At 34.9% G+C, this 15,765-nt stretch overlaps 1 long non-coding RNA gene across 1 annotated transcript; it reads right to left on the bottom strand.

The window, feature by feature from the left end:
• Positions 1 to 12,232: 12,232 nt before the first annotated feature.
• LOC310895646 lies at positions 12,233 to 15,417 on the bottom strand. Its single transcript, XR_014580827.1, has 3 exons — positions 15,134 to 15,417; positions 14,377 to 14,488; positions 12,233 to 13,336 (listed from the first exon to the last, which is right to left on the bottom strand). It is a non-coding gene; the product is annotated as an uncharacterized lncRNA (long non-coding RNA).
• Between the last annotated feature and the right edge of the window lie 348 nt (positions 15,418 to 15,765).

Here is a 15,765-nt window from a genome sequence, read left to right as displayed (position 1 = left end):
AAGTAATGTCACTTTTTCCTGTAGATGTGTTGTTTAAAACTATTAGTATGACAATATCCTAGTTAAAATACCTTTTTGATATTTGCTTATAAGCCCTTACTGTGAAAAATTTAGACAAAAGATCCCTTTCAACATCCTTGTACATGATTTCAGGAGTTGCTGAGAAAATTAGAAAGGAACTTTAGGTGGCCTTAATTTGCAGCTAACGTACTTCATACACATATTGTTTCTATAGGGATAGTCATATAAAGGTTGGATTCTTCACATAAGAGCATGGTTGATAAAGCATGTTTGATTAGAACAAAGCAGCAGATACCGTATTTATTACTTAGCTGTTGTATGTATTTATGAAAGCCACCAAATTCCAGTCAAACTGAGACAAGTCTCCTGCATGATAATGGAGAGACGAATATGTGGGTGTATGTTTGTGACATCTTTATACTCCTGACAGATATTAAGCTTTCTAGTTCAGATATTATATTCAGATGTTAATGAAAAGTTCTCATTTATTTTAGACTAGTATATTTTTTTAAGTATATTAGTAGATCCTATTATACCAAAATGTAGGAATATTGGCCCCCTGCTATCTCTAGGTTTTCATAAGTGTGTGCGCTTATGTGTGTGTATGTGATATGTGTACCTAAGTATATATAATACAAAATTGACAAACTCTCTATTACAGCTCTGATTTTGTCACATTTTGCCTGATTTATCAACATCAGCCACAATGTCTAAATTAAAACCACTAATCTGGCAAACATTTAAGTTAATTCTGGAAGACACAGAGCAATGGTTCATAAAGTTTAAATGTCACAGAGAATGCTGACTTATGCCAACTGTGGACATGCTTACTCTATTCATTATTTTTTTTTCCTTTTACCTAAGAAATGCAAAGCAGAACAATACTGGATGGAAATAACATATAAGCACACATTTACCTCCATATCCATGCATCACATTTTGTATTATTTAACAGCAGCCTAGTCCTGCTGTTTTATTGCCCAATTGGATAGTATGACATATGACTATAAGAATAGATAAAGGCGTATATTTACATTTATTCTCATATTGTGGAGCTCAGAAGCAAACTGGTAATCAGAAACATATTATCTAGAATTACTAGGGACACATTGCTTACATGATAATGTTTTAAAAAATTAAGTGTTCTCAGTAGGTGTTTACGGCCTCCATATTTCAATTAGCATACTCTTACTACAGGCTTACAATTTTTAAAGATTATGTATAGGGATCTGTTATTTGGATGTATCCACATATCTGAATGTCTACTTTGCAAATTCTTACAGCAAAAGATTCTTACCCAATATTTTGTGGGTATATTACAAAGGAAGAAAGAAATCTTGGAGGATAGGGGATATCAGGCAAAGGCTAGGGCACAAGAGAAAACTGTCAGAAAACTGACAAAACAGAAAAAGGTTGAACAGAAAACTGTTCAAAACTGACAGATCACTTCCCTGATCCTAAGGCTACTCAACTCAGGGCATAACTGAGATTTTTCTAATTTAAGGCGTATGCAACATAATCAAAAGTCAGAACTACAGTAAGGAGTTCCTATAACAAATGGTTAGGTTTTGTGTGCCCAAACCTTCTAGCATTCCTTAGACAGACTTCAGTAATCCATGCACCACAGCAGATTACTGAAAAATGATTACACATTGGGGACTCAGCTCCCCAGTTTCAAGCATGCCAAATGTGGTGATACCAGCCAGTATCGTCACATAAGGAAATCAATCACAACAGATGGATTGTCTGACCAAATATCGCTTATATTTTCACAGGGGAAAATGAAAGATACAGAAGCCAGATCTGATTTCTTTCATGATTTCATATTCTTTGTGTTTTCAAACTACTTTGAGTATAAATTTGTAAATGTGTTTTTTTGTTTGTTTGTGTTTTATATATGTAAGCATATATATATGTGCATGTATATGTATATAAACACAAATTGGATCAACTGGGCAGACATGCAGCATATTTGTATCTTTGATTAAATACAGAACACCTTTTAGGGTGATGGAGTTTTTGCTAGTCCCCTCAGAGTCAACATGAGTTGTGAATGTTAAGCACTTCTGAAAATTGAATCATGGTTATTAAGGGGACTAAACACTGCAAAGATCTGTCATGTCTGAATACTCAGGCCTAAGCGCTTAGGGAAAAAGTCAGCTCTATGCTGTTGAGTATATCAGCTGTTTGGATGAGAAATAGATATTACAGTAGCCATGAAAACTGCAACTGAACTATCAGAAATTCATTTTACCTTTACTGAGCATAAGAAATAGAACACAAAATCATTGGTCTTTTCCTAATAGGCATTTTATGAAGTGAAGTGAGAAAAAAAAAAAAAACAAAAAAACATTCTATGAGACCTTATGCCCCTAATGCAAGGGCCCCTTTTTTTCTGTTTAAAACAAACAAACAAACAACATTAAAAAAAAAAAAACTATTAATCTGTTAATTTTGTTTTCTGTAGAGCCACCAGTACCATCTCCTGTATTTTGTGCAAACACAGTTTAGTACAGAAAGTTCAATTGCTTTCATTTAATACCCACATCTCTGGGAAGATACCTCCTACAAAGATTTGGACCACAAGTCTTGAATTAGAAACAGATGGCTAGCCTAAACACTTCTGGCATGTCCGTCCAGCCATGACCATGCAATCAGACAGACTTTTTGATCAAGATGTTTTGCAAGACTGTGACAGAACTAGAGCTACTCCATCGGAGTATACTGTTCACCAGTATGGCACTCTCTATAGTAGAATCCTTTGTTGAGTCTCAGTATGTTCAAAGTGCTGAGGGGTCTTCCTCTATCCTCGCTGGCCTAATGGTCCTGAAGGAGGAGGAATAGCCAGTTGGCCACCCTTAGAGGAACTGTCACTGTCTGGTGAAGATCTCCCTTAGATTTGGGGAGCTATCCATTTTTGATGGGCTCCACGCAATGTAGTAGCCTAAAAAAACAAACAAAAAGAGTTTTTCCCTCAGAAACAAAAGGCCATTAGAGTAAGATTACTTAACTGTGAAGGCTACATTCTGTAACACTGTCATTTTAATTAAAATATTTTTCATAAAATTATCCGTTGTTTAGATGATCAGTAAGAATATGTTAGGCCTATCAAAATCTATCGTGATTTGCTTGAAGTTAATACATAATACAAAATTCAGTAGAGCTTCCTGAGTAATAGTCAAACGAACAAACAAAAAACAAAAATAAAACAAACAAACAAAAACAACAGTAACTTAATTACAGAAATCAGTGTGAGAACAAAAGAAATAATCCCCACAAAAATTTGATGTTGAATACTTTTAGAGGCAAGGCAAACTCCTTACCAGTAAAGGATTTAGTAATTTAAAATACTTGCTGTTTTACAAGATATCTCCTCTTTACTAGACTGGGATTTCAAATTCTTTTATGCCTATAGATTTTTATCCAACAGTTTCTGTAATCCTTCCAGATTGTATGTTTACTTGTGTATATAAAATGAGACCAATGAAATATGAATTGCAAGAGGACTTGCAAATATGAAAGCAGAAAAAAATTACCTCTTACATATGAGGGTGCAGCTACCACTGTTAATTGCAGGAAAAAATATTTGCCTGTACTATTTTCTTCCAGCCTGGCGAATTGGAAAAATAGAATAAGCTGTATTTTTTTTTTCTCTGCCTTTTTTTTTTTGGTTTTGTTTTACATTAACTACACTGTTCTTAAAAGCTCTCTGTAATTTTGCTTAGATTGATAGTTGGGGAAACAAGCACAAACTGAATGTTCAGGAAAATTAGAACGGATGTATCCTTTGTTGGGGAGTGCAAAAAAAATGGCCAAGTAACTCAGGTAACCTCAGTTCTTTCTTCTCACCAAGCTGGCATGGGTGAGAGAGCACCCTGCCTCCCCCAGGTATCAATATCCTGTCCTGCATGGAGAAAGGAATATGCATGGAGAAAGGAATATGCATACCACCAAAGTCAGTTGTGAGGGTAGATATTTTCCACTAAACCTGGAAAGAGGAGTGGTCTCTCATCGGTGTTTGGCACTTGCTGCTAAATTGCTGGGAGGCACCAGAGGTTTTCTTCAGTTCCTCAGATCAGGCTGGGGTGCAAATCCTCTGCCCTTGAAATTGTCTCTAATGGTCTAGAAAAAAGAGAGAGCTGGGGGGGGGGGGGGGGAGGGGGAAACATCTGATGTGAACTCTGCCCATTCCCATCTTTTACCAGTCAGGCTCTTCTCTACCTCCACTCATAAAGATTTTTCCTCAGAAACCAAAAAATGGTGTTGTCTGCCCTCACTCTGACCTTTGCAGCATGACAGGAAATATATCTCAGCTCCTGAAGAGACTTAGAGCTGTATCAGCTCCAGTGAAGGACAATAAACAGTTGCAAGCTGATACTGTAATTTCCAAAGCATGAAAGCACTTTTTCTGTCTGTTTCACCCATGCCCACACTAGACTCAAGGCAGTCTTCAGAAAGACCAGAATATGGATTCCAGCAAAATTAAAGGTTATGTTCCTGACTAGAGGGATGAAAACAAAGAGAATATCATAAAATGACATGAAGAAGATAAGAGGATTTGGTACATATATGTTTATGTATATGTATGTGTATACCCACATGTACATGCATAGACATGACATCAAACATCTTTTGTAACTTCCTGAGGCACATTTTGTCCAGTGAAGCAAAGGAATTCGGCTTACTATATATTAAGTACTGAATGCAACCTCTTGTCCTTGTTTCATATCTGGAAGCTTTAAACCCATTTAATACTATAATATTCTGTTTGTGCTCTTTGACAGTCTTCAATTTCCCTTATAATTAAAAGTGACATACTCTCTGCTGCAGCTTTATTGGACTCTTAGGGGACAGTGCAAATCAGAGGTTTTACCAGAGAATCTTTATAAAACATGTTTAGGGATTGTGTATGTGCTACATGTGTGTTCAGACACATAAAAATATATCCATATAAATGTTATGGTTGTCAGTTTCTTCACTCACGTTTCCTCACTTTCTAAGAAAATCAGGTGAATTAATTTTTTAATTTGACCATCCTCTCAGATATCAAAATCTACTCCATGGAACAAAACATTCAGTACATACAGAAAACACTGAAATTATGCTTTAAAATAAACAGGTTTATAGATGAATTGTAAGAAAAATCATTACTAGATATCATTGATTTTATCACACAAATTGGCCCACTTCTTCTTATATATATTTTAAATTAACTTTTATCACTTTAATGCATGCATATGAACTAATTTGTGACTTATCTTTGTTCAGAGATAGTATTTCATCCTTTACAGAAGACCTCCTAACACACAGTGGGTGTCTTGTCAGAGCTTGGCAGTATTCATCCATTTCCAAATGTATCAGAAGGCTGCCATTAAACTAGCTGAGGTCTCTATGGTACAAAATATTAACTATTTTGGTTAACAGCTGACTGGACTCCTCGGTTTTGCTAAAATAGAAATGTGTAAGGTGTATTCAAAATGTTACAGGAACTCCTCAGATAAACTTTCCCCTTTCTTATTGTTTATATGCAGGACTTTATTTTTTTTTTTCTTCTTTATACCTTTTATGCCACAACATAAAGCATCTGCATAACAACATCGTAACATCTACCACTAACAATTAGGAAATGTACAAGTCAGCAGGGTAATTGAGACAGAATAGAAGAAAATCAGAGCAGCTTAATCTGCACTTATTTGATGAAGCATAACAAATGCAATCCAGAAAGTGCATTTAGAAACCTGTGTTTAATACATACTTCACCTTAAGATGAAAATCAGAAGGGTATTTGTACAAGTATGAAGACCAATGGATTTGCAAACATTTGAATCAATGTTTGATCAATGTTTAATCAATGTGAATCAATGTTCAAGTACCTCCATTTACAGACTGTGCACATCCTAGCATCTTCTGAAATTTCTATCTTTTATTAATAACAGACAGTGGTGTCAAAGGGGTACATAAAATTGAGAATAATTACAGATCACCATGGGCCTCTCCTTTTCAACACTTTTGATGTAAAATCTCTCAAGAAGCATCTCATGGTTCCAGAGAGCAAGATATAGCAAGCAATACTGCTAATTCACGTGTGACCTTAAAATATAGAATAGCAAAGTCTTGCAGTTAAGCTATAGTAAAATGCATTTCCTTCTGTCTCTGAGTTCCCCTTAGTGCCATATGAAAATGGCGCTGATCAAGAAAACAAAATCCAGTGCAAGGAAGAGTGTCATAGGATATGCACTGGCAATCTGACCTTCCAATTCCCCTAATGCCTCTACAGGAATGGGCCTTCTATTTCTTCCTGATATGCTGTTTGTGAAGCCTTTCTCTGTGTAACCAGAAAAGCAAGAACACAACATTTTTTCCTTATGTCTCACTTAATTTTTTATTTATTTAGTTAGTTAGTTATTGGTAGCAGTAGCACCAATTCCTGATACTTTTGGAGTGAGTTCAGATTTCTTTAATATTTAAGATTTTATATATTTTGTACTAGTGAACTTAGATATGCAGTAAATTGGTGGCATATTAGCTTGCTTATTCATTTAAATTGAAGGTTAATAAGGACTATAAAGAAATCTAGTTCTTATACATATTTAAATCAAATATTTCAAGAAGAGATGCATTTTAAGAAAATGGGGACTCTTTTTAAAGCCTTTGCCTCTTTTCCAACATGAAATAGGCAAAATGCCCTTCAGCTATCTACAGATTTGGATACATCCCAGATTTGCTGAACTCATAGGTTTGGTTAATCTCTAGTTACTGCAGCAAGGTAATGTACATTACACTAAGTAGCAGCAATTTAAAGAGTGTAAAATAATGGTCAAAATATTCTATATTTCCCATTAAACTAAAGAGTTAAGCTTCACTACATCAAAATATTGCTTACTTGCTTCTCATAATTACAGATGAGATTTTTATTATAAAGAGGTAATAACTTCATCAAAGCATATATCTTATACATCTGTAGATTGTTGTGAGACAGCAAGGTGAGAGACCTAGTGCACAGTACTTCCATGGCATCCAAAAGGACTGATAGAATACTGGTTATGATTCACAGTTTGCAATAGTTTGAGGAAATGAATCACCAGACTTAGCAGTACCCCAAGAAAGACCATATTATTTCATCTTCCCACAAATTTGGAGGAGCGTCCTTTCCTGTGAGTTGAGCATGCTTCATGCTTGCTTCAAGCTGCCCACAAGTCTGATCTAACTCAGCAACTCAGCATAAGAAGTCCCAGGCTGGTAAGAATACAAAGCCTTTTTGCCTTTTTTTTTTTTTTTCCTTTTTTTTCAGTAGCATTCAAATATTCAAATGTTTATAAAATCACCTTCTGAATGACCAAAGGGAATGAAGATGCAATACTTTTCACAATGTATGTCTCTCCTACCTCAGAGTAGGTGAAATGTCAATCTCATTTTGTGTTTTATAAGAAATGAGCAGTTTATTTCAAGATTTCCTGCCTAGGATGGAAAGAAACCCTTGCACTGCATTATAAAATTTCCACTACAGAGGTTTCAGAGGTTTTCCTCTGAAACATCTGTTGTTGGCCACTATAGGATACCAGTCTAGATTGATTATTGGTCTAATCCCATGTGACACTTTCTCTATTTGAATTATACTGATGGGTTTGCTCAAATTCAACTTTTTACCATGAGAGGAAATTTAGAGCATATTGGCTGTGGAACCCCAAGGTGAACATGTTTGATGCACTTTGAGGCACTGGATTAAAAGAGAATATTTCAGTCCAAAAGACTTAGCTCTTTCTTTAGGTCATTTCTCTGGAAAAGTCAGGAATTGCTGAAACCCTTGTCATCCAGAAGTCTTTTCATGCTGACTAGTCCTTTTTACTTCAGTGCTTCACAAAATGATTGTCTTTCACACTTCCATCCTCTCCATTTTCAGAAAGCTGGCCTTAGTATCAGTCCAGCTCTCAGACGCTTCAGGGGCATCAGTCAGAAAGAAGGTCACATCCAGACTTATTGTCTTGGAAAGTGGATGCACTGAGGCACAAATGAAGGGAAGGTTGCAAGTTCTTTCAAATTACAGCACGTTAGTCTGGGCACCATGAGGAAAGTATACCCAACCGTAAGCAACTAACATGACTTCCTAGACTTACAGCATAACCAGCTACCTTCAGCAGTAAAGATTAGATCTGATCCCCCTGGGGGAGCCCCTTCTTTCAAATCACACAGATGGGGAAGGGGCTAAGTTTATTCTCAGCTAAGTGGCTACCAAGTTGCTCTAAGATCATTCTGTTTGACCAACTTCCTGACCGTTAAAATGCTAACTTTAGATTAGAAAAGGGAAGCAAACTGAAACGTAAGAATGGTTGACCCCTGAACAAAGTAAAGCCACATGTAACTTTTGAACCACCAGCTTCAGGGAGTGCTTTTTTTTAACTACATGTGTTTGGTTTTCCCTTGATGAGTTATAAATGCTTCTTCCTAGTCCCTTTTAGACTTCAATGTAATTCATACTATTTTGTGTACATACCAAATAAAATATCATTTTATTCCTGTTAAGAATTCTTCTATCCTAATGTAGGCATTTAATTATAAAAAGCACACCAGCAATAGCTGGATATAAACAATTAGACCTACATGCTCTTAAATGATCTCTGATTTATAAAGTGCTCTTTTTTCTAGTGTTTCTGCTTCAGGAGGTTCACCGTTCCTACGTTTTCAGTACACAATCAGAAAGTCATGCTTAACTGATGTCATGATTGAGGTTTATATAGTGTTATAGTGCCAACTTTCACTATCATTCATATAATTTCCTGATAGCCAGTCAGACAGTGCAAATTACATTATGGTTCTTCATTTCTGATTCTGAATGATCTCCTACAAGTATGATATTCAGTTTAATGTGCAGCACCCATAAAAGCACAGTGCATAATGTGAATGTTCTGTGCATTGTCATTCCATGAGTGATTACTTCTTTGATCACAGTATAGCTATGCCAACCTGTTTAAACCTGTTGTCAATAGGAATAAACAAGCTCAAAGTGTTTGTCTCAGAGTGACAACACAAAGCAGCCTGCAATCAAGCCTGCTTGTTTAGAAGACAAAGCAGTAAACAACAAAAGGTTAACTTATAACCTTCAGTAATATGATAAAGTGATGTTTTGGTAAAAACATGCAATTAAATTCAAATCTGGCTTTTCATTACACACACAAAAAAAAGCACACATTCAGTGTAGATTTACTGCACCTTTAAACTGCACAACATTCTGAATATTAGGCGACCATTTTCCTCAGATATATATTTCATGTCAAGTTTAAAGCGAATTTCAGAAAGGCTTCATTTTAAATTACAAGAAATAGCAGAGATCAGCTAATCTTTCATCAGTTCTAAAGCTTACAAGTCAGTGTACAAAAGTCAGCTGATGTCCTTCCAGCCCACAGTAAATTCATGTACATCTTGTAAACTGGAAAGCAGCACCATGGTGACAATTTTTACAATAAATTAGGAACTTGACATGTGCTAATAGAAAGAAAAGCTACCATGGCCAGCAGCAGCAACTGCTAGACACACTAAGATATATCAAGATGGTTGTTAATGTCCCATAATGGGATCTATATTGTTCAAGCAGGCTCTTCTAGCTGTGCAAAGCCACTCCCAAGACTTCTTGGAAATATTTGATTACCAGAATGCCAAATTTAAACTTTTCTCCAGCAGTCCGACTGTGTGGATGGATGATTGCATGTGAAAGAGCTGTTTCAGAGGACTCTGCTCTGCACAGTCTTCTCACTGGGGCTGTGGGGGGAGTGAATGAGCAGCTGAGTTGGTGCTTAGCCACTACATGGTTTAACTCGCAACAGAAATAAAAGCCAGTGACTTTTTCAATCATCATAAATAAAATAAATAAAAATAAATCATAAATAAAAAATATATATTTATCCCTCCATCAGTCTAACTTGTAAACTCAACAGAAATAGATATTATTTTATTTTGGGCAATATCTGGTTTCCTTAAATTAATGTTAATCTGAGCTAACTGTTTTCTCTTTAGCATGTTTTATAAATCAAGTTTCACCTAGACAAGTTTGCTCAGTTGATTAGTTTGCTCAGAATCAATGTGAGAATTATATAGTTAATGGAATCATCACATTTGAATTTATTTATTTATTTAATAAAACACTGCATTATCTCTTGTTGTGATGGTGGTTGGTTGGTTTTTTGTTGCTGTTGTTCTTTTGGTTTGGTTTGGTTTTAACTGCTTTTCAAATATGTGGAATTTCCTAACAGTTTTAATTTGTATTAGAAATCAATACAGAGAATCAAGGAAGATTTTCATCCTTTTTGTTTTTTACTCCTTGGGACAGGAGGTTGGCCAGATCTGTTATTTTAAAAATAGCTAGTTATAGGAGCTGCAGCTTTTGATTTACTATTAGTGTGAAAAGTATTTCATCAGCAGCATATGAAATGACTGGATTTATTTCATTTTTTCAAATAAACAGAAGATATATTTTTTCAATATGAAGTGGAAAGATATATTATTTGCAATATTTCAGTCTAGTAAGGGAAAAGTAATATTGTTAGGATTCCTTTTGTTCTTGATGTAGTTAAAATCTCATATTGTAGGTTGTAAGCATTTCCTTATTTTTTCTTTGTTCTTCATCAGCTTTCTACCATTCTTAATTTCTAATTTATATTCACTACTAACAGTGACCCCGTTTTGCCTTTTGTTATATACCATATTTATCTGAATATAAAGTGATTCTGATATAACAGCAAAACAGATTTACAATAGATTTTAGGTGAATAATATTTGCATCCTGGATATAAAATTACCCATAGTTCTGTTTGATTTCCCATGTTTCAACACATGTGATATGTCCTCACATTTGCAGTGAAGGTCCCCCCCCATTCATACTCTCCAGCCTTTTTCCTGATGGTATACAATAGTGCTCTGCATGTATTGTCTAAGAGACAAGGGCCTTAGCCCCATATGAGAAAGGTCTCAACTGCAAGACAAAAGGCTTCAGCAATTTAACTTTTTTTTTTTTTTTAATATATATATATAAGCTAGCTGTTGTTTCTCAGTTTATTCTGTCAGCATTTTTAATCCCCACACGTTTGGCAGAGTTTTGCTCCCCTCCTATGTCTGATCAGGGGCTCAATCCCAGAAATACAGCCCTCCCTTCTTGATTAAATTTTCATTGTTTTTCACCTTAGCTTTCACACATCATGAGTTAAATTGTGACTACGACTGAGACATTTTAGGGTTCTGCTGCTGTCTTTATACCACAAAAAGATGGGTCTGTGAATGAACCCTGAGAATGACTTCCTTTTTTGTGTGACTTCTTCCTCAATACAAGTTTGGGTGGGTCGAGTTAAATATATTTAAACAATTCGTATTTATCATTCACATTTCTAATAATGATTAACTTGGATAAGAATTCTTCATGGCTTTGTGACATTGTACCTGCTAAAGTTTTCATCTTAAATATGGATTTGTATAAAGGACTTCACAGTTCATGCATAATAAAGCATGAAAAACCATGGTTGCTTTCACTCACACTACTGTTTATTTTTTAGCTTACTTATCAGTAATTTTTCTGTTCATATGAGGTTTATGATTATAAGCAAAATTTTTCAATTTATTGAATAGCTTCTTTAGTAATGCTTAAAATGTTCAGGAAGCTCTGCAGCATAAGAATGCAACCATCTACCACTTAGGCTACACTACTTTATGATAATATGTAATATAAACATAACAGACATGTGCTTAAGGAATGAATGATCCTGTTCTCATGTAGAACACCACAGCACCATAGCACCACTAGCAGCCATTGCTGGTGACTACCTTGTCTTGAATCATTTTTACAGATGTTCAAACATTCAAAAACCATTTGATGCAAACTAATAACTGATTAATAGTTGCATATTAAATAATGTTAATTCTCTTATTTTACCTATGCAATTTTTCCTACTTTATGCATAGTCATTCAGTTGGATATACTAATTGTTCCCATCAGTCTAATAGCTTCCATTGAAAGTAAAAGTATCCTCAATTTAATGGTTATTTTATTCCGTAATTCCGTGTTATTTGTTTTTATAAAAATCTGAGTAACTTTGAATAACCTTTATAAAGATTTGAAATAATTTTAAAAGTATTCTTTTAAAAAATGAACAAATTAGTAACTCACCTCAGAGAAGATAATTGTTTACAGCAGACTTTCCAGCAAATAATACAGGATAAGTTCCTTAAAAATAATATATTTTAGAAAAATATTGTGCAGATTTTCACCTCTTTGGAAAAATATAGTGTTTTGATATAATAGCAAATGAGAAAAAAAAAATCATGGGTGTCAAAGACCACAAAATACAAACATTATTAATGGATCAAAGAATGTCATTATCTTTCTGTTTCAATATGTTTTTTTTTTAAGAAATGAATTTGTGGGTTTCATATCATGCTGCAAAATTACTAGGACACCTTCCCTGGAAAGAGTAGGCATTTCAAGAGCATACATCATAACTGTAATTTTACTCATACAAGTACTGCTATGGTATTCAGGGCCATTAGTGATGTTTAAAGTCAGTGTTTCACTGCTTTGCTGAATTTAAGCTCCAGATATAGTAAAAAGATACTTTCAGTTCAGCTTTGAACATAGAGAAGAACATAATAAGTTCTTAGATAAGTGTTTTAGGGATTAAAAAAAAAAAACTGAGAATGGAGCCATCTGTTAAGTACTTCAAAATATGGAAAAGTTAGACCGTCCCTGCCCCAGAAAGAGGACTATTGAAAAACACTTGCTCACGCATGCTGAAAGAACAGAGAGAGTTGTCAAGCAGTGTCAGTACCATAATTATGGTGGATGTTGTTTAATGAACTAACCAAGGGAGGAGGAGAAAAGTAGGAGGAAGTTAGTTGTAGATTACAAGACACCAAGGAAGAAGAAGTCAGTTAGATGAAACAAGGGACAGAATTTGGGTGATGTTCAAAGGGAGCCACTAACCAGCACAGGACAGAGCACATACAGCAAAAGAACTGCAGAAATATGTTAGCTGTTCCTAATTCTTATATTTCCAGTTCATCTGCTTGACTGTTTTTTCTCTTCTGTACCACACAGTTGCAAGACTAAGGAAAGGAAAAAGAAATGAATAAAAATATGTTTAGAAGATAGCTGGCTCTTGGGCAGTTCTGTAATTAGGGGTGTTTGACATTTTCACATTTTGGATCTTGGGCAGGATATAAAATGTCCAGTTTACATCTAGGACTGGCTCCTTCTTTTTCCTCATAACTTCAGTTTACAAAGTCAAACATCATTTGAGAATGTATCCTTTCTGGGATGACTGATACAATTTCCCACCTAAAGAAAAACAAACAAACAAACAAACAAACAAACAAAAACAACAGGGATTTAATTGGAAGTGATTAATTAAAATGCCAGTGCATCAACTTTTATTTTAAGAACAGTTATTGTGGGGAAAATTATTCTCCAATTCACCACTGCAATGATAAATAATGCCGATCTATTTTTGGTTTTGTTTTCTTACTCCCACTGTTTCTAAAGCAGATACAGATAAGTACCATGATGAAGGGAAGAGTCTGAAATGAGCAGATACCTATTTATTCCTTCATATTTATGTAAAGTCAACAGGAGGAAATTATTCAAACATAATTGGATCTAAGAATTATTTAAACTTATCTTTTGGATCTAATCTGTATGTTTCTGGGCTAACTATATGTTTTCTAAGAAAAATGCTGCTGTATAGTTTTTCTTTTCACTTGAGTGCTGAATCAGTGATTATGCTGGACTCAGTTTCCTTTACATAAAAGACTAAAATGCTCTTGGTCTAATATCACTCACTTATTAGATCTGTATGCAAAGTCTGGTTTTCTTGAATATAGTAGAAAGCAAGCAAAATGGTCATTTTCTTAATCACAAGTCTCCTGTATGCATCTACAATAAATTCAGTACTTGAGGAACTGTCTATCTTCAGAAACACTTCTCAGAATTCCATTTTCTGCCTTCCCCACTCTAATTCACGTATTTCAATAAAACATGCTTTTAATGATTTGATTTTATCTGTATTAAGCCTGCACAGTCCCAGCCATTTGTTTTAATGCCTCCAATAGCAATCTTTTACCATCTACAGATATTTCATTAGATAAAGGTACTTAATCAGTTCTGCCTGTGGTCTGCAAAAGAGAAAGTGAGTGGCACACCTATTCACTTTAACAAGGTCTGTGATTCTTTCAGAATCAATGATTCCTGTTCTTAGCAGTATGGTGTTCTGTCACACCATACTGTTCAAGCATGCCCAAAAAGCAGATAGTCACTCATTCAGTTCTGGCACAGAAACACCACTCTTTTTCCCTTTTCCCTATAGTAATCTGTATTCATACCTCTTCCAAATACTTTTGAACTCTAAATCAGCTCCTATATTCATCAGCCTTTTGTCATTTTCCATCAGTTGAGCAATGTTCAAGTTCTAGATTTTATCTTGTCTTCCTTTTTCTTCAAAAAAAAAATATATGAAAAAATAGCAAAATATACCATTGCTCAAAAAAAAAAAAAAAAAAAAGCAAAGGTGGATCTTGGAACAAGCCAACATATAATACCTTGCTGGAGGTCTCATTATGACAAAATACCATTTGGAAAAAAACAACACAACTTCATTTTTTTCCATGAATGTAATGCCGTAGAATTATGGTACTCTTGCAGGTTCTGTTATAAACCCATTTGAAGAGAAAGGTAATTCAAATTTCATTCCATAAGCTAAGAAGAAAAAATAAATCATAAGAACACCACCACCACAGAAATCCTTTGCTTGATTTCTTTTTGGTAGTTTAAAGACAACAGAAAAAAAAAAAAAAAGTCTTATTAATGAATGTATCTGAGGAATGTGGCTATTACTAAATTCTTTCTATTTTTAAGAATTTTAGGATTAACCAGAAATTAAAACTGGTGCAAATAATATGGTACGTCAATAAAATATAAAACCATGTGTTATATTTGTTACAAATTAGTGGAAAAATCTACAATATTATTTGAATGTTTAAACAAATGCATTTTACAAACAGGTAAAGGCAGATAATAGATGCTATGGGAAGACACTAACAGAGAGTAAAATGGACAATGGCACACATTATCCTTTCCTACCTTTTTCCCAAGTGTTTTGATCTAAGCTTATTCTAGTTAAAGCAGAAGTTTGTATCTGTGATCTGCTTTACAAGCATGATACTAAATTAAAATCTATATATATTTTAGAAATAGCAAGTCAAAGTAATGTCTAACTGTGTTTTCCCAGAAACTGCCAAAGTTGTATTCATTGCATTCTCATGTTAAGATATCTTATTTTCAAACAATCTTTCCATGTCATTTGGTTTAAATTGGCTTCATTTCCTCAAACATTTGCCAGGTGGTGATGTTTTCCTAAGCTAGGATTTAACCCTTCAAAACTTGTAAGGCTTTCTTCTGCAGGCATTACTGGGGGTGGAGGAGGGCTTTGGTTCCATGCAGATATCAATAAAGGCTCTGCATATGCTCAAGAATATGAAGAGAAGTCCATTCTAGCATTCTTGCTCTCTTTCCTAAGGTCATGGTGCTAGTGATCTTACCAGGAACAGCACAGGCCAGTTCTGGACACTCATTTAAGCAGTGGTCATACCTGGAGTACTGCTTACAGTCCATACCCATGTGTTTCTTTCGGGAAGTGGATCCCAAGCCTTGGGATCCCAATTATACTAGTTTCTCAAATGATACTAGTTCCGGGATACATTACGTAAAACCAG

This window comes from Anser anser (assembly GCF_964211835.1).
Source record: "Anser anser genome assembly, chromosome: 2".
In the NCBI taxonomy this organism is placed as follows: Eukaryota; Metazoa; Chordata; class Aves; order Anseriformes; family Anatidae; genus Anser; species Anser anser.
This window is presented reverse-complemented; position numbering and strand designations above follow the sequence as displayed.